We start from the raw sequence: 25,391 nt of genomic DNA, 5'->3' as shown, positions 1-25,391 counted from the left end.
GGGGGGGGGGGAGGTAGCTGGCCCCAAGCCAAGGAGAGAGGTCTCACCAGGAACCAACCCTGCCAGCACCATGGCCTTGGACTTCAAGCCTCCAGACTGTGAGAAAATATATTTCTGTTGTTCTGTTATGGCAGCCCTGGTAAACTAATACAGATATGTACACAACTGGGCTTGGAAGTAGACCCAATTTTTTTTAACTTGTAAAATATTCTTGGGAATTCCCTGGTGGTCCAGTGGTTAGGACTCCACACTTTAACTGCCAAAGGCCAGGGTTCAGTCCCTGGTTGGGGAACTAAGATCCCACAAGCTGTGTGACATGGTCTAAAATAAAATAAAATAAAATAAAATAAAATAAACAAATAAACATTCTTATTGATATATAACATATATGCTGAAAGATACACAAATTATAAAGTGTTCAGTCTGATGAGATTGCACAAAGTAAACACTCCTATATAACCAACAGCCAGGTCAAGAAATAGGTATTACCAGCACCCGAGGTGCCCCCTTTGACCCTTGCCAATCATTACTCCGTCCTTTCTCACTAAAGGTAACCAACCACTATCCCTACTTCTGAGACCATAAATTCACTTGGCCTGTGATGCAGATTTTATAGAAATGGAATCATTTTATATCTGAATTCTTTCACTCAACCTTACCATTGTTATATTCATCTATGTTGTACGTTTCAGTAACTGGTTCATTTTCTTTGCTGGACAGCCTTCCATTGGGTGAACAGACAACAGCTGATTTATCCCCCTACTGTTGCTAGACATTGAGTTGTTTCCAGTTGGGTTCATTGAGAGCCAGGCTGTGACATGCATTCTTGTATCTACCTGTGGTCTACATATGAATGCATTTTTTGTTCAGTGAATAGAGTGGAATGCTGGGTCGTGTGTTCAAGTCAAGTAAACACTGCAGAACACTTTTCCAAAGTGGTGAACTAGTTTTTACTCCCTCAAGCAGTGGAGAACAGTTTTAGTTGTTTCATAGCTTTGCCCACACTTGGTATTGCCGATGGTTTTTCATTTCAGTCGTTCTTATGACGGTGTAGTCATAACTTATTGTGGTATTAATATCCCTTTCCCTGATAACTAAGCTACAGTTTACCTGTGGCTGGATCTAGGGAGCATTGTGTGATATATAATATATGTATTTATAATTGTATATATGTTATATAAAGTATATAATATATATGTAAATTTAGCCTCTGGAAGATCTTATGATATGAAAGTATTTGATTACTCTCTAATGGTAAATTTACTAATGGTAAATAGCCCATTAGTCATGGTAATTTGGCCTATGGCTATTTGTTGGAAAATTATAACTATAGGTTGGAATATGCTGGAACGTACTGAATCCATTAGAACGTGAGCATGAGTGAAGGCTACAAGTAAGAAGGTAAAAGGCATGGTTTTATTTTTTTTCCAAACTTTTAGCTGTGTATTTCTGGCCATCACGTGTTTGTGTCGCTCTAACTAATTCTTTCAGAAGATTCATTAGTCTTAAGGAAAGATTGCTTATAGACATGTTTCTGCTTTAGGCCCTCAAGCAGGACGACAGCTGCTGCAAAAGAACTTTTGTATTCTGGATCGAGGCTCCATTTTGGTAGTTGACCAGATCACTGTAAGCTATAAGCAAATAACCCATCTTCTGCTTCACATCATCGGCCTACTTGAAGTCTGATATTTCAAAGATGGGGGTGAGAGGAGGCCTCCCCTCATGAGCTTGGTTAATTTCCCCCAGGACGTGGTTTCCATACTGGAGCTCAGGCGAGGGGCTGAGTCCTGATCAGTAAGTGCTGCGCCAGGGCCACTGTCCACAGGGATTGTTGGCTGCGTGTGGCAGACATTCGTGGGCTTCCCGCGGATGGACGGTGGGAAACCAGGTCGCTGTTGGTTCTACTCTACGTAAGGTTGTTGCGAAGTCACAGCCTAGCTCGCCTTGTATGTCAGATGCTTCAAAGACAGAACTTATTTTTGGAAACTGCAAGGAGGAGCATAAATAAATTAGAAAGAAAGTTCATTGTGGTTTATCTGTTTGCTTTTGAAGCCTCGTTCCTTTGTGTTGCGCTTAAAATGTCACCTAGACGCGATATAGGTTCACTATATACTGAACTTAGAGTTTCCATAGTTCTTTTTTATGTAAATTATGATGTTAGGAGATTTATTTCAAAGGTTTTTCTTCCCGAAGCAGCATAGTGATAAGAGCCTGGACGCTGAAGCCAGTTTACCTGAGTCTGTATTTCTGCCTCTGCCGTTTATTTATTAGTTGGCTCTTGGACAAGTGACGTAATCTCTCTGTACCTCCATCTCAGCGTCATCATCTGCGAAATAGTGGGCACCTCAAAAGTTGGTCGTGAGGATTACATGAGTTAAAACTTGTAAATTGCTTAGAATGGTACCCGCTACCTAGTTAATACTATTTAAGAGTGTGTTATTCTTACTTATAAATATTATTACCTATTTAGAGCATTAGTTAAAACCTGAATAAGAAGGAGACCATGGCAGAGGAAGTAACAATAACGGTTATTGACTGTTATGGTTATTTGCTGTATCTTCTGTCTGTGGCTCCATTTTACAGATGAGACCATTAAGACACAGAGCAGTAGCTTGTCCACAGTCACACAACAAGTAAAGTTGGAGTCGGAATTTGAATCCAGGGGGCTGACTAGATCCTCGCTGTCCTGGGTTATGCTGCACTCCTTTGTAACAAATGCCATGAATAAATGAAAATCAATTTCACATGTTTAGTTCTTTCAGCTAAGAAAGACTTGGAGAAAGACTCCTACCAGTGTTTTTAGGACAAACACAGAGTTATTCTTTTAACTTCCTTCCTTGTAGGAAGGTGAGGATGTCTCTAGCGCTGACAGTTTTCCCTAGCATCGGTGATTTTAAAAAGAAAACAGTAAGTATCCGTTCTTTACTTCTTTCGTCAGAAGTTGCTCAGATTCCCAGTTGGTGTCACCATTTTAGCAGACTCTGTCATTGCTATTGGTCCTGAGAAGTAGAGAAGTATAATCGGAAGAGTGTTTATTTTTTCCTTTCTCCCGTGAAAGTCAGAGAAACACAAACTTTTTAGAATTGTGAAAGTCCTTTTTTTCTTTTTTTTTAAATAAACTTGGAAGCGAACTCAGGTCTGCATCACCTGCAGTGTCACACTGGTTGGTTTCGAGGTTTGACTGACGCTGATGTTGGCCCGTGAATCTGGGTAAAGTTAGACATGTATATACAGCACCTGGGTTTAACGTCAGACCCCTTTAGAAATGATTTTTTGGTTCATTAGGGCTTGTACATAGGCTTGTAAATAGTGCCCTTTGTAAATAGGCACTTTAATTTTAATTTATTGCGGGGTGGAAAGTGTTAAACATGACTTATAGGCACCGTAATTAGAATTAATGAAGATTCTTGTTCAAATTGTTCATGTCCTAAAAGGTATTTAATACATCAAGCTGTGGTTGTCTTGGATTTATTATTAAGACATAAAGATATCCAGACTGTCTTTGATTGTAGTATAAATTCTTTGTAGTCTTTGGCTCCGTGCTGTGAACAGATCTATCAATAAGAGAACTTCATTTCTCATAATAATAAACCTGGAAAGGCTACAGTTCTTAAAATCCTTTGCATTTCATGCCCGGCATAAATTTCTAGTTGATGAAGGTAATTCAGTTTTCATAGAATTTAGCTCTTTTCCCCCAACTTCATCCAAAGAAAGGGGGAAAAAAATCCCCGAGATTCGTTGTCGGACATGGAGAAGGAGAGAGAAGAGGTGAACTAGATGTTTATTTTCGCACCAGTACCTAAGCAAGTAAATTAATTTACTGGAAGAAAACAGGAGGCTAGGGGTAGTAGCAAGGCCCACCTGGCATTGAAGGATAGGACATTTGTGCTGTTCTTTTCAGGAGATTGTGCAAGAACTGCTCACTGTATAAATTCTTTGATTCTGCCAAGGTCAGGGAAACTATGTGCATCTGCAAGGAAGAGCTGGTCATCAAAGTTAAAGCAGCTTGTGGGGTGCGGTGAGGGCAATGTTAGTAACTGCTCTTCAGTCCTATTACTTCTCTCTTAGATCCTCCTCTCCTCTTCTCTCTCTTTTTAAAATTTCTTCATTTTCTTAAGGATGTGTTCTCCCTGGCTACGTTTATGTACCTGGCAGTGTTCCTAAGATGAACACCAAATGCTAAGGGGATGACTGCCAGTTTGCTTTATTTCGATGATGCCACAGCCTGGCAGCTTTCATTCAGTGTTCAGGGTACCCCGTGATCTGAGCTCTCTTCTATGCTCTGCTGAGTGAAGCCAGGACTCACCAACTGTCTCCACTGATAATTTTTATAGGTCACCCAGTGGTACCAGCTGGAGTCCTTTGTGCCGAAAGTTGAGCCTTAGAAATCAACAACTCTTCTTGGACTTTGCAAGCACCATTATTTTGGTGGGATTCGCGGGGAAGAACTTTGCAGCTGATCCGGGGTTTCGCTCACCAATTTATGTTGCGATTGTCAGGAAGTAATCCTGTCGCGTCTAAGGGCCTCCAGGATACAAATCGGAGTGACAGAACGGAATGAACCAAATATTTAACAGAAGGTTGCACGACACTTTTCAGAACATGGTATTCTAAACACATTCCATTGCTTTCCAGTACCGTGTTCTTGGGGCTGCTTTTCTGGACCTTTTCTTCGTTCAGATTGGCTTTAAATACAAATGATTAATCACAGAGACACCCAGTCTATTTTTTAGTTTTGTTTTGCAAAAGACAGATTAAACTGTGATAATGATTACAGACTCCAGGCCTGCATAGACTGATATGTTTAAGGTTGGATAAATCTTTCAGCCCTTAAATACTGGCTTGTTGCCGTGTTAGGCTGTGTTCGTCACAAACACAACTATAAATAATAATGCAGTAGATTTATTGCCACTGTGATTTCCTGTAAATGTCTTTCTATCTTATTATGCATTCATTTAGATTTTGTGAATGGCAGAATCTGTTCTGAGTCCTCTGAAGAACTCTTCTTAAATATATCAGTATAAAAATATCGAGCTCTTCAAAAAGTCCATTGTTCTTTCCATGGTGTAGGCCTTTATGTTACTGAGAATGTTTTACTTTTTTCTTTCAGTTGACATAAGTACTTTACAAAGTATTTTTTTAAAGTTTTATTTTGTACTTCACCATATCATGAGATTTAACATGTCTTTTTCAACATAATTTTTGTAGGAGAACAAGGGCATGGTTATATACCAACCTTCCTCATTTTCAGATTGTTTTCATGTATTTGGAACGCCTACCCTGTAAACTAGTTTTGATTAGGTTTCCTCATTATTAAAATAATTTTGGAGATTGATGCTTTTTATTTTTTTTTATTTTTATTATTTTTTTTTGCGGTACGCGGGCCTCTCACCGCTGTGGCCTCTCCCGTTGCGGAGCACAGGCTCCGGACGCGCAGGCTCAGCGGCCACGGCTCACGGGCCCAGCCGCTCCGCGGCACGTGGGATCCTCCCGGACCGGGGCGCGAACCCGCGTCCCCTCTATCGGCAGGCGGACCCTCAACCACTGCGCCACCAGGGAAGCACAAGATTGATGCATTTTTTTTTATCTTTGCCTACCTTTTTTCCACTGAGATAAAAAAATATCACTTTACAACCCAGAATCTTTTCTGTAGGTGTTTTTAGTTTTTTAGACTCTCAGATATATTTCAAATTATAATATACTTTCCACTTATGCCCCATTTTCTTCCATTATTCTTCATCTTCTGCTTGGCCAATCCATGCAGAGTCCTAGCTGAACTAGCCCCACTAAATTAATTGAAAATGTACAGGTGATCTAATATGGAGTAATTAGGATGGCTAAGAAAATGGGGTTCCGTTAAACAGTGAACTTCCAGGAACTTTTCCGAGTCGTGCTGAAGTGAAGGTCAGTTACTTCCCTCCAGGTTAACTGTTCACGTGTCTCAGGTCTTCACAGGCATCATACCCAAGATAGTAGGCTGATCCAACCACGGAATAGTTCCCTCTTTCCTATTCTGTCTTTCATAGATGTAAATATCGTCAGCTTCTCTTTGTTCTCTATTAATTTGTTTCTGGGAATCTTCATGCCTGATGATTATCAGATGCTAAAGAAGTCCTTTTTGAGAGTGTGGCTGATGTCTCAGACATATTTGCAGTAGTTCAACAAGTTTTCCCATCTCCTCATTTTTCCACACTCATGACCAAGCATGTGTCTTTACTGCAAAGCCCTGATGTGGAGAAAAGGAACGGTTTCTCCCACCCCTGCTCCAGATCTTATCATGATGCTTCCTTTCACCCTCTGCTTATTATTATTATTTTTTTTTAGAGTTTTTATGAGTTTATTTGTAAAACATTTAGAATAGTGGTTCTCAACTGGGGGCAGTTTTGTCCCCCAAGGACATCTGGCAATATCTGGAGATGTTGCTGGTTGTAACAGCTGGAGGAGGAATGCTACTGGCGTTTATCCAGTGGGTGGAGGCCAGGCATGCTGCTAAACGCACAGGACAGCCCCCCAGCAAAGAATTCTCCAACCGGGATGTCAACAGTGATGTGCTTGAGAAACCCTGATTTGAAACCATGCCTTGCTTCTGATAAATGTTATATTAGCTAGTGTGACTTCGCTGTGTTATGTTCAAGATTCCTTCTCCACTCCGAGGGAAGATAGACAAGAATAAAGGGGAGAAAGGGGACCAACGACTCTGTTCCGCATGTACACGACGGGTATCCTGATGGAGAACTTTTAGGAGGGTTGCAGGTATTCAAGATGGTGTCCTTAAAACGTTTAGCCCAGTGCCTGGCATGTAGTAGGTGCTTGGTAAATGAGAGACTTTAGGACTACCCCACCTTTGTCATTGATCAGAGGGTGGTCACCCTCTGCTTATTTTAGAGTTTGAGAGTAAAGGAGGGGGGAAAAAAAAACAACCAGGAAGATGGTCGCTGTGGGAGGGGAAAACTTCTCTAGAGTCTTCTGTTGACTCATAACTGGGAGAAAATATAAAGTTCTTCAGGAAGTCCCTTGCTATCATCTCACCATCTGTGTCATTCCTGGAAAATAGTCCTCGAGTTTTAAGAGACTTATCTTGGCTTAGGGCTTTAAATTTCCCTTCGTATTTCCTTATGTCCTTGATACACGTAGAAAAGTACCAGCTTCCGTGCCTTCTTGTACGTGACACCTGGTGACAGGAGAGCCCAGGGGACAGCTTGACTGTTTGGACTTTCTGACAAGGACACGTGGCCTAGACTCTGCTTTCTCCTCTCCATCCTGAGTGTCTGGGCACTGTGACCTCACCAGTTCTTCTCTCCTAGAAAGTGCTATTTTCTCGGAGCCAGGGGTCCTCTTTTTCATGTAGGTGTGACCTTGAAGTTTACTCCCATTCAGATGTCTCACTCCCATGGAAGGATTTGTCCACTTCTCTTTGGCCCAGGTGCTATATCTGAAAACTGGAAAATGTCCAACCGCTTCTCTAAAGCAACCCCCGCCAACCAAAACAAGCAAACTTTTCATTTGAAAGAAAAATAACGTAGATGGTGTACTCGTTTGCTAGAGCTGTTGTAACAAAGTACTGAAAACCGGGCGGCTTAAACAACGGAGATTTATTTATTTATTTATTTTTAAATTTTTATTTATTCGTTCATTCACTCATTCATCTTTGGCTGCGTTGGGTCTTCGTTGCTGCACGCGGGCTTCCTCTAGTTGCGGCGAGCGGGGGCTACTCTTCGTTGCCGTACGCGGGCTTCTCATTGCGGTGGCTTCTCTTGTTGCGGAGCGTGGGCTCTAGGTGCGTGGGCTTCAGTAGTTGCAGACGCGGGCTCAGTAGTTGTGGCTCACGGGCTTAGTTGCTCCGTGGCATGTGAGATCTTCCCGGACCAGGGTTTGAACCCACGTCCCCTGTATTGGCAGCGCACCACCAGGGAAGTCCCAAACAATAGAAATTTATTGTCACCTGTTCTGGAGGCTAAAACTCTGAGATCAAGGTACTGGCAGGGAAGGAAAGATCTGTCCCAGGCCTCTTTCCTTGGCTTGTAGGTGGCTATCTTCACGTTCACATGGTCTTCTCCCTGTTGTGTGTTTGTCTGCAATTCCCCTTTTTATAAGGAAACCAGTCATATCAGATTAGGGTCCATGCTAATGACCTCATTTTAATTTAGGTACCTCTATAAAGACCCTATATCCAAATAAAGTCATATTCTGAGGTACTGGGGCTTAGGACGTCAACATATGAATTTGGCAGGTGCGTACTCTAACCCATAACAGGTGGTCACTCTTGTATAATTAGCATCATATATAATTTGTTTCCTTATACCTTAAGTGTTTAACATGATGATAGACTTACACTAAGAAGCACTGACCCCAAAATTAACAGAAAAACATCTTTTACTAGAGTATGAAAAGAATGAAAAGGTGCATTTCCCTCACGTATGTCAGTGATCCAGGTAGAAATGAAACAGCCATGTATTTTTGTAATCAGCCCATTAAACTAATATCTCAATTATGAACCCACTTTGATTTTCTTTATCATATGATCTTTTATTTAGAATATTCCGTTTCTTCAAAGTATAAAATCTCTTCCTAAGGCCTTGATCACTTATACCTAGGGACATGTCAGAGGTTTGCAAAACATTTAAAAGGCTTTTAAACGTTAAACTTACCAGCATAATCCAGAATCTGCTTCTCACTTTAGCATGTGAGTAAAATGCTTGTGAACTGTTGCACATCTACCGTAACTGTTTTCTTTGCACTCAGCTTCAGGACAGCAGACATTTATGCATATGTGTGTGTGTGAGTATGTATTCTGTGGCTTCTAAGTGTTTCTTTTACCCCTTTTCCTCTCATATTTAAAAACAGAGCTGTATTTTAAAATGTAATTTTATGCCTAAATCATATGTGTCAAGATTGGAGCTACTGTTTTGAAATAATTTTTGTACTTGAATTTCTCGCAGTGAATTATTGTCCGTTGCGTTCTTGCAGTTATGACTTCAAGCTTATAGACGTTTAATAGCAAGAAGAATGAGGAAATAACATCCTCACTTAATCTTTCTCTCTGACAATTACGAGGAGAGCTGCAGCAAGGAGAAAAACCACATGGTGGGTCAGAATGCCCTGCTATGTGTTAGTTGCTTGTGGGGGAAAAAAAAATCAAAGATCATAGGTTGTCTCTTGCTGATTTATTTGAGGATGCTTACTGGTTCGCCAAGGTGAGGCTTATACAGAAGAACAGTACTCTTTTCAAGGTCTTATTTCAAGTGATGTTCCTTTAGGAAGCAGGCTGTGTTTAAGGAGTCCAGACTAGAAATCTCTATTAAAGGCTTCACAGTCAAGTGTGTTGTTAGGATCAACGGCTAGACGTGTGCATTTTGGAAACAGTTCACAAGGGATTCTAATGCTCACTAATGATTAAGCACTATTACCTGAAAGGGATCAAGGGATGAGAATGTATCATAAAGAAAAAAAATTAGGTAGCTAGTGGCTACTAGGGAAGTAGTAAACCAAGGCCTGACTTACTGACTTATGAATGACCATTCCTGAACTTGAAGTATATACTATAGTAGAAGAACAGAAGAAAGTCCTGTGTGAGCCCTGAGGAAGTGACGTTTTAATCTGAATGGTAAGGAGAGATAGCATCTAAGCATTTATCCCCCAAATAGTTTTCAATTTAAAATTCCCATTTAAATGTAACAACTTAATTTAAAATTGAAATTTTTAATTAATAATTTGAAACTTAAAATATAAGTATGCAGTGTGTTTCTGGGATGGTAAGTACCCATGTGCCTGGAACCGGGGCGTATGGAGAGATGGATGGGAGATGAAGTTGGGAACAAAGGAGTGATCTTGGGGGGCCGTGGGGCGTGGTGGCTTGAAGCAGGACCTTGTCTTCTTTGCAGAAAGAATTCAGCAAAGAGACAGAGATTGTGAAGCAGATAAAGTGTTTACTGGAAGCGAAGTACGTGTGGAAGAACACACAGGCAGACTCCAGCCCAATAGGGGTGGCTGAGATGGCTTATATGGGGGCAGCTTTCCGAGTTCCCTTTGGCCAGTTATCTCATTCATGCCCATATTTGTTCTGACTCAGGGCCCTACCCGATTAGCACATGCATCTTTCAGCCAAGATGGATTCCAGTGCAAGGGTTTCTGGGAGGTTGGCAGGACATATTATGGGCTGGCACCTCTTCCCTTCTCTGACCCCTGAGGAACTTTGCTGTGCACGTGTGGTCTGGGAGGTCTCCTTGACCATGAGAATGAGAAAAATGTGGTCGCCTTATCTTTTACTCAAACAGGGCTCTGCCCCCTGCGGTTTCTTTATCTCCAAGTGTCAACAAGAGACTGGTTGCAGCTACTCAGCCTGGGGCTCAGCTATCTCCTGCCTCAGGAGGCCACCGGATCCCAGACGCCTCCGTGCCATGATGGGTTGTGATGCAACGGCCTGGGGCGGGGAAAGGTTTGCAAGAATGCACTGATGGGTTGGCTAATTGGAAAAGCAACTGGTGTCAAAGAAACTACTTGAGTAAAGATGATAGTGATCGGTAACATTTACTGAATGCTGACAATGTGCCAGCCACTCTGATAAGCACTTTATTTCGTCATTAGCACAACTCACTGAGGTGGACACCATTAGTATCCCCATTTAAGAGATGATGAGTTGAGGCCTACAAAGATTAATAATTTGCTCAAGTTCATACACTTAAAAAGTACATAGTATTTGTTATGTCAAATTGGTGTCCTCTTGGGAATGTCTAGGTGTTTGTTGGACAATGAGAAACTTGAGACAATAGTGATGATACTAAAAATCTGGGAGAAAGTGGCATGGCGGTTCTGGGTCATTGGGCCAAAGGCAGTGACTGTGACTATTGACTCTTGGTGTAAGGCATGGGGTCCAGCCACCGAGCCAAGACTCTGCTAGAGCTGGACATAGGAGTGAGTCCCAAGGGCCGAGGTGGCCTCAGGGTCCAGCACCATCAAAGACTCGGGAGGGTCACCTCTTTAGTATTGAGCACATATGAAGAGAAGGAGGTGTTCACAGTTAGGAAATCTGAGTGGAGGTTATGCAGGTGGTTTTTTTTTTTTTTTTTAATTTTATTGAAGTATAGTTGATTTACAATGTTGTGTTTAACTTCTGCTGCACAGCAGAGTGATTCAGTTATACATATATATTCTTTTTCATATCCTTTTCCATTATGGTTTATCACAGGATATTGAATGTAGTTCCCTGTGCTCTACAGTAGGACCTTGTTGTTTATCCAGTCTCTCTATACACTAGTTTGCATCTGCTAATCCCAAACTCCCAGTCCATCCCTCCCCGACCCTCCCTCCCCCTTGGCGACCACAGGTCTGTTCTCTATGTCTGTGAGTCTGTTTCTGTCTCATAGGTGTGTTGATTTGTGACATGCTTCAGATTCCACATATAAGTGATAACATATGGTATTTGTCTTCCTCTGACTTACTTCACTTAGTATGATCATCTCTAGGTCCATCCATGTGGCTGCAAACGGCATGATTTCGTTCTTTTTTATGGCTGAGTAATATTCCATTGTATATCTCTACCACCTCTTTATCCATTCACCTGTCACGGACAGTTAGGTTGTCTCCATATCTTGGCTACTGTGAACAGTGCTGCTACGAGCAAAGGGGTGCATGGATCTTTCGAATTACAGTTTCGTCTGGATGTATGCCCGGGAGTGGGATTGCTGGATCATATGGTAGCTCTGTTTTTAGTTTTTTACTCTCCATAGTGGCTGCACCAATTTCCATTCCCACCAGCAGTGTAGGAGGGCTCCTTTTGCTCTACACCCTCTCCAGCATCTGTTATTTGTAGACTCTTTAACGATGGCCATTGTGACCGACGTGAGGTGGCACCTCTTTGTTGTTTTGGTTTATGCAGGTATTACGAACTGTACCTGTCTTTACATTTTTCTGTAGGTTTGAGCCATTCCAAAATAGCTAGTGGCAAGAGGAAGACGTAGGGTGGGTGGCAGTGGGCCGGGCACGAGGTAAAGTGAAGTGCAGGAGCTCTTGTGAGAGAGACGAGGACCCCAGGGTGAGGCTCAGAGGGGGTGCTCGGTGAACACCCGCCCCACCGGCACACAGAAAACGAGCAATGTCGTGCTCTCAGAGGTTCCATAGCCGTGGCCGGCCTGCCTGCCTGCCTCTCCAGAGAGGTTTCTGGGCTGAAGGACCCGACAGAGCACGGCTAGAGGCAGAGGCTGATGTTTTCTACTGGCAACCTTTTTAGGGTTTTGCATTGTTTTTAATCTGTTAAGAGTTTTCCAGTAGATAAAATAAAACCACATGCCAGCACAATAGAAAGAGGTTTTCCTCCTCCTCCTCAAGCTGACGAAGGTTAGAGGGGTCATAGCCCCAGACAGCTGCTTCTCTTAACGTCACGTTGTAGCTTTTTCAGTGCATGTGTGCAAACCCTTTTCAAGCAGTGCTGACGCTCACAGCCGTTTCCCCTGGAGTAGAAGCAGTTATAGCTCGTAGATGTTGAGAATCGGCCATTCTCCCTCTGCCTCAGGCCATTTGTTTGCGGGGAGAGCAGTCATTTGAGAAAATTAGGTTGTTTGGTTACCGAGAGACACTGCCCTTTGCCCTATCTAATTACCCTCTTTTGGAAGAAGAATTGCTTAGGGTCTGTTAGACAGCTCTGCATGCTAATGGTCTTTGGGGGAGCTGTTTACAATATTCCCATAAAACAGGTCAAAACAGTTTTACTAGCCTTTTCCACAGTTGCTCTCGATCGCAGTTAATACAGGAAGCGTCAGCACCCTGAAGATGTGATATGTCATACAAATATAATAAACTGTATTTTAATGCTTAAAAAAAAAGGAGAAGATGGTATGTAGCCTGATTTTCAAAACACAGTCGTTTCAGGACCACACACCCGTGTTTAGTCTTTTTTATTATTCACAGCAGAGGAGCAACTCGGGATTCAAGGTTTTGAAGGTATCGACACTTTCTTACGAAGTGATGTCTCTGACTAACTTTTGGTTGTTTATGAAAACTACATGGAAAGCAGACCAGGTACTGATGTATCTGTACTTCCTGACTCTGCTAGACTTTATTTGTACTAAGTTCTCTTTCCTGGCCCTCATTTACCCAAAGCTGCTTGTTCGTTCATTGATTCAGTTATTCACCAACGTGTGGCATGTCTTTGCCAGCCACTGGGCCAGGCAGAGAATAAAATAACCAGGTTCTTTCCAGTTTTAAGATCACTGAGTCCTAGGGATGTAACGTACAGCATGGTGACTGTCATTCACAATATACCGTCGTGTATATTTGAAAGCCGCTGACAGTTAAGTCTTACACATCCTCATCACGAAGAAAACAAAATTGTAACTTTATGTGGTGGTAGATGTTAACCAGACTTACTGTGGTGATCACTTCACGACATATACATGCGTCGAATCATTATGTTGTACCCCTAGAATGGATCCAATGTGATGTGTCGATTATATCTCAATAAAATAACAAGGTGCCTAGGTTAAAATATTAAAGCATTTTATTAAATGTGTGAGTGCTTTAAAGTCCACTGTTAGGAGTTTGGTAATAGAGGTGCTTGCAAAATGTGTTGGGTGCATGGGGCGGTGGGCGGGGGGGGCGAGGAACTGATGAATTCTATCATGGGAAGTGGAGGACATGTCACAGAGGAGGTCTGGTTTGAGCTGGGTGTTGAAAGGTGGGGAGAAATGTTCTGGGGGGAGAAACTGGGAAGGATGCGCCAGGCTGAGAAAGCTCGTCCTGTGTCAAGGCAGGAAAAAGGGCAGAAAAATGGCACGTTCCATCTGCCGTGACTGGTGGGTGGGAGATGAGGCCGAACAGGTCTATGGAGGAACAGCATCCCTGCCCCGTGTGCCCCCTGGAGTACACCTGTGGGTCATCTGGCTTTTCCCGCCAGGACCGCTTCTGTCCCAGAGGAGCCATTTCCACATCTTTCCAATACCTTCTTCACATCCATCGGTTCTGCATAAACTGTTCAGAACCTACTCCATCTCAACAAGCACCAAATAAGGGTTTTCTCTCTTAGCTCTCTCTGTACGTGTGGGGCATTTTAAGGGGCAAGATGGATATTAACAAATGCCATACGCCTTCTTACTTACCTTCAAACTGATGTTAGGTTGACCGTGGATGTTTACATTTCTGTGGTTTGAAGAGTTGTAGGTTTCTGGGTCAGAAATGTGTTTTGTTTTAGGTTTCGTGTCAAAAATGATCTCTTGAGAAAGTTGTATAGTTTAAAAAGCGGGCTCTAAATAGGAGTTGAGCTTATATCCATAATACATGACTATATATGTACATATATATGTATAAATGTGTACACATTTCCTTCTATGTATGACTTTCGGGATAATATATATGATCTAACATTATTATTTAGGTCATAAGTATTTCTGTTGTAAGTTAGCAGTGATCGATCGTAAAAAATCAAAGCAGTTCAAATCTGAATTAATTGATAAGCACATCTCTTTAGGAGTTCCTTTATTTTAATCTCCAAACATACCTCTTCCTGGATGTGTGTTTAGGAAATCATGTACACTTTCTTACTTTGAGGTTAGTTATTTGTGCACCAGTTCTTTTGCCCGAAGAGGTCTAGTCCCCAGTGGGAAAGAGGAGGGAAAAAGCGTTGAGGGTCCCCAGACCTCCGCAGAGTGGCAGAGAGAAGGAAAGAAATGAACAGAGCTGGGAAGTGCTTTGAATTCTCTCTCAAACTTCTGGGTCCCAGTGGCTTCCCATTTTCCTTCCCAATTACTGCGACTAAAACCGGAACGTTTCTAGAGCCCTGAGGCCAGGCCTCCCCAATCCCCTCTTACCCCACCCCCATCCTGTTTTTAAAGGGAAAGTTGCCTAGAATCGTTCGCTAAGGAAACAATGGAACAGATTGGGGTTGGTGGGAGAGGGGTTTGCCAGAGACTGGGGGGCACACCCGGTGTCTTCTTTCTCACTGGCTACTCAACCCTGCAGCTCATTTCAGAAATGCTTGCGTTGACTGTGCAAGCTGACTGTGGAACAGATTAGCCTCAATAACCTTATTATACCAATAATAACTGCAGTAGCGTAGAATCTGAAGGAAGTTCAGGAGTGATAATACTGGGTCATTGGTAGTAATTTTTTTTTTTTTAAAAAACCAGCTCTTTTTGTTTGATAAATGTGACCTGTATTAGAAAAAATATGTCCTGTTTTGCATGAGGACGTCTACATGTTTACCAGGTGATTCCACTTCAGACATCTGCTATCATCATCCTTGTTTTATGCTTCAAATAAATCATAAAATACAAATACAGATATAATACTGATATGTTTATTCTCGCTGAGGCTCTGCTACTCAGTACCTCTGTGACCTGGTAAAGTTACTAGAACTCTCAGGTCCTCTGCGAAGGATAATAATACAGAACTGGTAGGGGAAGAAGGCATTCAGCTTGGTCGCAAACACATCTATACTCCGAGGGAAGACAAAACATTCACTAAGTGATTGCAGCTTTAAGCCAGGTGTCATATCAAAGGACCTGAGTGCAAATCTACCTTGCTTAGCCAAGCAAATGAGGCTTCTCCCCCAGGTCCCCCCACCACCACCTGTTCCAAGCAGTGTTTGTTCTAAGCCCCCTTGGTGTGGAAGTTCTGGGAGAACCATTTGTGATGCCTCCACATCTAAGAAAAAATCATGCAGACATTCCGTATTCCCTGGAGCTGGATTTTTTTTTTTAATTGTTGTTGTTTGCCTGTTTTTTACTTCCTTTGTCAAAGGCAGCTCAGGAGGCTGGTAATCAGGCGGAAGGCACGGCTGCTGAATAAATCAGCTACTAGGAGAGTTTTTCATCAACAGACAGTGTGATTTTTTTTTCCCCAGAAATTGATTTTGAGCAAAGCATTTTACATCAAAGGGCCTTCATTCAGCAAAAATGTGATTTCTGGGTGATATCTTAGTCTAGATTTGAATCTCCCCTTCTTTTTTTTTTTTTTTTCCCCGAAGCTATATTTAGAATCCATCAATCACTTTTCACTGCCATTTTTTTCATTCTCTGCCTCAGGAGCTAAAAGATCCATTTTGTCCGTTCAGTTTTCCCCATTTTACTCAGACATTGAATACAAGCTTCCAGTTTTTTTTATCGACATGCTTTCTTCTTCAGGTGCTGTGTTACCGTGGAAGATTGGCCTAGGTGATTTAGTGGAAAATTAGCTGGACCATAGAAATCCGGTTTGAAAAGCAAACGTATTATTTTCCCCAAATGTAAGCACCTGGAGAATGATTTTTAACTGTGGCACCTTTACATAGGCCAGTGGTGATAATTTGACCAGGGCTTGGGTTTCCCTGCAAAGACCTGATAAAACCTACTTAATCTGGAGACTTGTTACCTTTCCACAGTCTATTCACAGCCAAGTGATTTTTAAAAACAACGGTTTTCTTCTGTTTAGTTCATTCAGAATCTGCATCTTAAGTATACATGATAAATGGTGATTGGGCACCCAGATTAGCCTAAATAACCTTATTACACCAATAATAACTGGAATAGCATAGAATCTCAAGGAAATTCAGGAGTGATAATACTGGGTCATTGGTGGTAATTTTTTTAAAAAAAAACTGGCTCTTTTTGTTTGATAAATGTGACCTGTGTTAGAAAAAATCTGTCCTGTTTTGCATGAGGACGTCTACATGTTTACCAGGTGATTCCACTTCAGACATCTGCTATCATCATCCTTGTTTTATGCTTCAAATAAATCATAATACAAACATAATATTTATATGTTTATAATACTGTAATTTATAGATGCAATTTATAAATTGTATTTATTATATTGTATTAAAAATACAATGTAATTGATAAATACAATCTAAATACTTATAAAGGATCTTATACGATATATTAAATAAATAATAAAATGTTCAGCATTTTTTAAAACCTGCTGAAAATATCTGTTGTTAGCAGTCTTGTTTTTTGTTTATTTTCACTGATGAATCATTTATTCGAACAAGACAAAAACGTCTCCACATTGTTTCCTTTTATACAGAAAGAGGAACATTTCAAATACGTGAGCTTTTCTCTTTTTCAACAGGATTTATTTCAGTCTGGTCCCAGGAACTGCCTTTCATTTTAGGCTTCACGTTTTAGTAACACGTATGCACCCATTACAACCAAAAGAGCACACCTGAATTTTGGACGGTCGTTCGTTATTATGGTGACCATACCAACCTATGGTAAAAACCCTCTGGCTCTCCCCAACATGTCCCTCTTTTCGAGCCAGCTCTGGCCTTCTTTGTACTAGCCTCTATCCCCAACTTCATTATTATCTCCCCTGGTCAGAAATTTGATGTCTCCATTATCTTCTTCATGAACTTTGATAACTCTGTGAGCTATCGGAATGTCTCGTCTTTCGACTTTAAAAACAACGATTTCCGCAGCTCTCATCGGGTGTTCCAGGGAATGTGTTAGGAACAGAAGGTGGCCCCTGCGAAAGGCTGGCCCGTGCTGTCACTGATCTCCACCACGATGGGACTCTGGCTGCCGGCGAGGACGATCAGGCCTTTCCAGATCATGAGCGCGGAAGACGCAATCATGGCGAAGTTTAACACCTGGTAATAGAGCTGGCGCTTGTTCATCTCCCCCAGATCCCCAAAGATGTCCAAGCCGGACGCGGGGAGATGTGACCCCACGGTGCCCATGCGCACCATGCCGGGCTCCCTGGGGGCCGAGGCAGCCCGCGGGCTCCGGGCGTCACAGACAGCTGCGGGGCACCGGCTAGACCCCCACCCAACGGACTTCATCGTCCTTGTTTTCTGATTAAATGCAGGTGGTTTTCTCTGAATATAAAATTCATATATGCTCACTTAAAAATAATTCAGAAAAGAAAGATTGCCTGTGATTCCACGACCCAGATCTATTTACATTTTAAGATAACATGTGGAGAATTCGTGATAAAAGATACGGTGACAGTATCGCCCTCTGAATAAAGTCCTCTGATTGAGTTCAACTTCAGTTTGGAGGACTTTACTCAATCGATTTTAGACTTTTGACCAAATGCTTGTATTTTATAAGGTGGATATTTTATACAAGGTAGTGCAGACTGACTCCTGTATTGGAAAATTTTACTTCTTGGATCACAGCATTTGTTTCCTGGGTCTTCATTTGTACTTATGGACCCGTTCTTCCCCTTTGTTCACATCTCCCCTCCAGTTTCCCTGGGTTAATCTTCGGGAAGATCCTTCTTTCTGGAAGGGACATCAGTTAGAATCCTCAGTGGCAGGAGCCTGCACACAGGACCCAGGCTGGCTTAAGCAAAAAGGAGGTTTGGGGCTCATTGAACTTTCAGGCCCAGGCGTCAGTGACTGGAATGGCACCTCTGTCCTTGGGCGCCTGGTTTCTCTCCATCTCTCGTCTCTCCTCTCCCCCATGTGTGCTTCATCCTCAGCTCTAGGAGGTGGCAAGACGGTGCCCGACAGCCTCAGGCTTCCATCCTTCCAAGGTCCTGTTCCGTTGCCCCTCATTGACTGTGACTCAGTGATTGTGCAGCCGTGGATGAAGAGCTCAGGCTGTGGTCTCTGATCCACTGATGGGCCAGACCCAGGCCGTATGCTCACTCGGGAGGCTAAGGAGGGAGGGAGAAAAGTCAACTCCATATAAGGCACGTGGACAAGGCGGGAGAAAAGTGGCGACTTCCAGGGGAATATCCAAGAGCTGTTACCAGGGGAAGAGTGAACGGGTTTAGGATGGTGGCGAAAAGAGCTGAGGTCCACTTCAGAGGATGAATGAAGCCTTTAGACCTGTGAGCTCTCAGGTTCCTAGGGGGGGCTCAGGAAAACACCATACCCCACCTGTAGGTGCAAGAAGAAATCATTGGAACCCCTCAAGCCCTCTTCCAACCGTACTATGCTTTCTCCCATCTAGAAGCAGGTGGATTCCTAGTGGGAATGAGTGAGTCTGAGAAAAGATATCTTCCTGGAAATATGTATGTACATTTATGTGTCTAGAAATATGTGTTCATGAGCATGTGTGCTGCCCCTATAATTTTGAAAGTATCAAATCTTAGTCTTTGTTATAAAACCACTCCAGTTACCAGTGTAAAATGAGAATGTTTCAGTGGTGTATGTGTGCGTTATGTGTGTTGGTGTATGTGTGTTGAAAAAGCCCATGTGGGGACCAGAGGACTGGCTAAATCTAATTATTATGGTCTTAATAAAATTTGAGTGGCGCTAATGTGCTCAAGGCAGAGGAGAGAGTTTGGCTGGTTTTAGAAACCAAGAAGTTGTGTTCTTGATTTTTTTTTGGTTTTAGCTTGAGTATAGTATTGTCAGGTTTTACCACAAGACTAGACACCTTAAGGGAATTTAATGCGATGTTTGAGAATCTTACTAGTTGGGGCAAATTAAGATATTAAGATTGAGATTGTATTTTTTTTTAAGGAGTAATCATAACTTTTGCTTGGGATCTTAATTCAGTGGAAAGGAAGGGTTCATTTGCCAATTTGTGACGTGTTCAACACAGTGTGTGTTAGCATTGGCTTTGTCATTAAAAGTACCCGCGGCACCCATCCAGAGAAAACTGTTGTTCTTGTTCTCAGTCTCTGTAGTAAGGATTTTTTGGTTGTGAATGTCAGAATCCCACCTGAAACTCACATTAGCAAAAGGGAATTTGTTTCCACTCGTAACTGTCAAAGGCCTGGATGTTATTAGAAATGATGAGTTGCTGGTAGGACTGTGTCTCCTGCCTAGGTGTTGGAGTCTCTCCTACCACAGACCAGATTTCACCATGTAGGCCGGGACAGAGCAATTGGAAGCCCCAGGCTCCCTTCCTGCCATCTTTGATAACGAATAAAAGGCTGTTGCTTCCTGTTCCCCTTTTCTAATTCCATTTCAAAGAACCACCGAGAAGGACTCTTAATTGACCTGCTTTAGTTCACGTACCACCTTTTGGACCGGTCTCTGTGGACAAGGATGAAGTAGTATGGTGGACCAGTTTGGCTAAAATGTGTGTGTCAAGGGTGGGCAGATGGTGTGGTTAGAGTGGGGGAAGGACAGACCAAGGAAGGAGGGTGTGGGTTGCTATCAGAAGAAGTCAAAATGGAGTGCAGGTCAAGCCAGTTATCAGTGGAAAGAGTGGACTTCTGTTACCCACGATGCTCGTACGAGTGCCGCTTCGGGAAAGCAGACATCTCAGAGACATGGGTCCTTTATCGCGCTCTCTGTCTTCCCCATGAAGTAACGGAGCCTCGCTGGAGGCACAGATCCAGAAGAAGGATGGAGCAAGGTGGAAGGTTAAAAGAGCTACTCTCTCGGGGAATTACATAACCAACATCTTTCGAGGTGTGAAAAGCTAGCCCTCCCATCTGAGTAGCTGATCGAAAATGCTGTTCTCCTGTCTTGGATTTCACCCTTCCCCGTAGGTTCCATTCCCATTGGGCTTTCTAGTTGCCCAGGCATGTTTTCATACACCATTTCTTTCCAACTATACAGTCTCTTCTGAAGGTATGGAAATACAAGTTCAGAGAAATTTGGCCCAAGGTCCCAGAGCTAGCAAAGGGCAGAGGCAGGGTTTAACTCCGGTACTCACCACACCACACCAGGCTCTCTTGGTTGTTGGGTTCTGTTTTCATCTTAGTGTCACGAGTATTCGCTGCTAAAAGCCTACACCTATGTTACTTTACCTTCGACGTGTGTCTTAATCAACAAGTGTTAAGACTAGCGTGTTTATTTCAGTCATTTAGTGGCAGGATCACCTCGCCATTTCGAGCACAGACTCTGGAATCGGACTGACCGAATGCAAGTCCATACTCTCTAGTTCTCTGACTTTAGGCAAGTAACTTAACCTTTGTGAGTTTCAGTCTCTTTTCAAATGGGAAGAATGATAAGGCCTATCTTATGAAGCTGTTTCGAGAAATGGAAAAGCTGATGGAGATGAAGGAAAGGTAATTCATCAAATACTCTGATTTACATTAGCACCCTCCCTCGCTGGTACAGGGTGAATGTATGAATATTGGCTTGAAAGGTGCTAATAACAGATTCAGGTGGGCGGCTTATTTTAGGTCAGTGTACATATCTTTACAGGATACCCACAGGTGAAAGATGTATTTGTGATGGAAGGAGTCTGGAACATGTTAAGAAAGGTTTCTTAAGAGCTGTAGGCCATAGGAACTTTAGGTTTGATTTTGACTTTCGGAGGTGGGTTAGGAGTCCTTAAAAAAGCAAGTTTGTGGTTTAGTGTTTTCTGCCTTTGAATTTGGAGGTAGGTGATGAGTCACTGAGGTTTCTGAATACGGGAGACATGCTTCCAACTGTCGAACATGTTTTCCATGACATGTTTTCTTACACGAAAAGCAAGGACATGGTATGTCTTGTGGATGTTCAGATGTTTTGTATCCCCCGGTCGGGCTGTGTCTTGTTACATTTTTGTAGGATTTTAAGATGCTTAGCAATTCACTGAGACTTTCAAATGTTTGGATTTTACATTTCCATCAAGTGCCGCAGACATCCTTGCAAATTAGAAAGCTCAGGGTAGTTTTCCAGCAGAAAGCGAAGCTGCTGAGTCTGGAATGGCCTCTATGAAATGAGTAAATTTGTACTAAATTTGATTAGTACAAATTTAGTAATAGAAAGTTATAGAAAGTGAAAAAGAGACTATTCTATATTAGCTACTGAATGGAGACTCTGTTCTATAATAGTTATCTTCTAAATGCTTTGAAAAGGTGCCTTGTCTTTGTTTAATTTGGCCATTATCTGAGAGAATAAAAATTTAGCACCTTTGAACGTGGAGCTTTGAGACGCTTGGATTTCTGACTTGAGATTTTCTCTATTGTTTTCCTTGATTCAGGCACCACAGTGAGTATGTGAGCCAGGTGGCTGTTCTTTCTAACGTTCATCCAGATTTCAATAGAATTTGGATTCGTTGAGCACAGGCTTTAGATTGTTTTTCCCTTGGACTAATACAAATGTTTAAAAAAACAAATTCATCTTAGAGAATTGAGACTTTTCACTTGGATTTCAAGACTTAAAAAACAAATTTAGGAACACAGATCAAAATGAAGAGTGTTAGAGCATCAGTGTCATACAATTATTTATAAATAAAATATTAATATATGATATATCAATAAAATAACCCTTAAACATGCTCTATTAACCATCTTCATCCGGAGATCGATACATATGCAGCAACATGGATGGACCTAGAGAGGATCATACTAAGTGAAGTGAGCCAGACAAAGACAGTATCATATGATATCACTCATATGTGGAATCTAAAAAAAAAAAATGGTACAAATGAACTTATTTACAAAACAGAAATAGAAGACTCACTGACACAGAAAACAAACTTATGGTTACCAAAGGGAAATGGGGGGAGAGATCAATTAGGAGGTTGGGATTAACATATACACGCTATTATATATAAAATAGATAATCAACAAGGACCTACTGTATAGCACGGGGAACTCTACTCAATATCTTGTAATAACCTGTAATGGAAGAGATTGTAAACAAAGAAAAAAATATATATATATAAGTGAATCACTTTGCTGTACACCTGAAACTAACCCAACATTGTAAATCAGCTATATGTTGATAAAAATTTAAAAAAATTTTCTTATCTGGCTGATGAGCATTTATCTCCCAATGAGGTCTTGTTTTTAAATCCTTTTAAATAAATCTATAGACTCTTTGGGTTTTCCACAACTCTTAATATTAAACGCAATGTAATTATGTAGATCAGTATCAGCCTTTGCATTGTGCTGCCTGCAGTACATGTTTGAGAAGGTCAGTTGCTGCTGTCAGTTTCCACATCGGTGCCAGTGTGGTCATGAGGGGTCTCCTTTGACTGAAGGCCTCAGGGAAGTAGGCAGAGACTTGAACGGAAAGATCTATCCCCTTGAACACATCCTTGGTCACCTTACCCTCTACCGGTTGACTTTGTTGCCTATTTAAATGAGCAAGGTGGATGCAAGTCAAAGGAATAGGTCAGAGTAAAGCTATTATGTATGAAGAAAAAATGAGAATGATTGAAATGTTAAATCAACTTTCAGTACCAAAAGTTTTAGGAGGAGCGTTCATTTTGTTCAAGTTAAGGTTCCTATTTGCTAAGTCTTTGGAAATCTCTCTCTCTCTAGACACACACACACACGCACACACACACACACACACACGTCCATACATATGCGGAGCCACTGCCAGGGGACTGGGGGCTCCAGTCTTCTTGTTTTTTAAATTGAAAACGTGTCCCCCACCCACCAATTCTTGTGGTGTCCAGTAGAAAGCAAGCACGGTGTGTGCTTTTCCAGTAGAAACTTAGAGTGGGGAGTGAGTTCTTGCTGTTGTACTTGCAGCAGACCCTTTTAGAGCATTGAGATTGGATTGAATTCTGAGTTCAGCACATTAGAGATGGGGACACATTTTTTGTCTTCATCAGAGTCATTCCTCGTGTGCCAAGGAAAATTGTGGACTTCGATTCATGACCACATAATGTTTCCTCGTATTATTACATGAGTGTCTGCATATTTGGCTTCGTACAAGCAGGGTAAGGAAAGGAAAAGCCTCAGTGATTGTGAGGCGGATTGACAAGGACCTACCGCACCCAATACCCAACAGAGGACGCTGCCTGATTGGGTCTCTGATCCCAGGAAGCTTAGAGTTTTCCATAGGAGCTAAAATATGCACAGAGTGTGCTTAATAGAAGAGAGCAGAAGTGTCTTAAACAGGGAAACAGAGAATGTGCTTCAGGACTCGAGTGTTGGAAGATGGTGTTCTTTTTTTTGAAGATTGTGTTCCTACCAGGGAATCACAAAAGGAGTGCAGGAGAAGTTAGATGTGATCCTCCAACAGTGGGAAGGAGAGGCATTCTAGGAGGAGGGACCAGGGAGACACAGAGGTGGCAGAAGGAGAAGCACGATGTCTGTAGAGTAGTGAGGAATCTTTTTACCTGGTGTTCAGGGAACACTAAGAATTCGTGGCAGGCAGGTGTAGAAAGGTGGGTTGACGGAAATGGTGGACAGATAGACTGCCAGATGAAAGAATTAGAATTTAGAGGGCTGGAGACAGATGGTCTGGAAGTACCTTCTCCGTTTGCGGGGGGCTGTGATAGAGGGGGTCTGGTAGGAGCAGCATTAACTCAGAGAAGGCTGGGCACGCTTCAGTTTAACAGGTGAGGGATGTGGGGAAATCTGTCCGTTTCAGCCCAGAGTTTCAGGGGACAGAGAGAAAGTGAGGGGAAAATAGGGAGCAGCTGAGTGGGGATTTTGGTTAGGGGTAGAGAATTCCAGAGCTTGATAAAAATGCCAGTGAGGAAGGGGATAGAGGTGGGTGGGGGATATGCCCTCTGTTTCAGGCAGTGACTGGGGAAAACTGTTCCACTCACATCGCAGTCTCCCTGTACCTGGGATTTAGGTTGTAAAGACATTTGGTGAAGAGGAAAGTACAGAAGCAGAAGTATCCTTTAGAGTCCTACAAATCCCCTGTAAGATACAGAATGTATGTATAGCACTGAATTCATCCGGTATACAGAAAGTAGCTGGCTTGTATTTCGGAGTCATAGTGTGTGTATTTTGAAGCTAAACTCCCATCTAACAGGGCAAGGCGACCATCCTGGGGGGACAGAAGCTATGAGAGTGATGGCAGGATGTGGTTGGTACCTCATCGCCCGTCTCAGATTCCCAGGGGGACACAGACTCCTCCTCCTCCTCCCTCTCCTTTGTTCAGTGGCTGTTGTGGAGGACGCAGCGCTGAATTTGGAAATCGTGGAGAGGATGTGACTTTGCTGTATTTGTTCTCTCTTTCAGTAGTAAGTCTATAGGGATTGAGGGCTTGATCTTTGTCATAAAGCCAGGGCACACGATTCTTGGTGTGTATGTGTGATACTTGCTGTCAGTGGTCTTCATAGTGATTTTTAAACCATTTCACATGGTACTTTGAGCATTAAGCATACCTTATGAGTCTTTGTTAGAGCTTAAGTAGTAATGAAACGTCTCAGATTCATTCTCGTTCAGGAAACATTCATTAAATATCTTTTTGGTACATGCCTGTCATCATTTAAATATACGCCAGACCCTGAAAGTCACAGGGATTCATCAGACAGGGGTCACGTCCTCAAGGATCCGCTTGACCAAGAGAATCTCTTCTTTTTCAATTCATGTTACTCTTATTTATTTCAGCAGGGTACGATAAGGTCACACACACACACACACACAAAGATTTTGATGGGGGTGGAGGGGTCTTTCCCCCTTTTCTTGTTTAATTTAGCAGGGATGATAGAAGCATCTTTGGCTGAAGGTGAGAATATTGGGGGTGAGGGTGCATAGATCCTTCCTATGGAAGGGCTAGCAGAAATTCAGGTGAGAAATCTGAATCAGCCTTTCTGCTTGTAGTGCATTCTGTTTCCGAAGTTGGTGAGGACTAGCCTTGGTGTTGCCGTGGGGATAGGGACTTAGAAGGA

General features: G+C 42.3%; 1 protein-coding gene and 1 pseudogene across 2 annotated transcripts in view; one reads left to right on the top strand and one right to left on the bottom strand.

Annotated features, from left to right (window-relative positions):
* Nucleotides 1-25,391, top strand: part of CACNB2 (calcium voltage-gated channel auxiliary subunit beta 2) — a 441,112-nt gene that overhangs the window by 13,860 nt on the left and 401,861 nt on the right. The gene's annotated exons all lie outside the window — the stretch shown is intronic.
* Nucleotides 17,076-17,653, bottom strand: LOC102987689 (signal peptidase complex catalytic subunit SEC11C-like; annotated as a pseudogene).

This window comes from Physeter macrocephalus, chromosome 11, assembly GCF_002837175.3.
Source record: "Physeter macrocephalus isolate SW-GA chromosome 11, ASM283717v5, whole genome shotgun sequence".
Classification (NCBI taxonomy): Eukaryota; Metazoa; Chordata; class Mammalia; order Artiodactyla; family Physeteridae; genus Physeter; species Physeter macrocephalus.
This window is presented reverse-complemented; position numbering and strand designations above follow the sequence as displayed.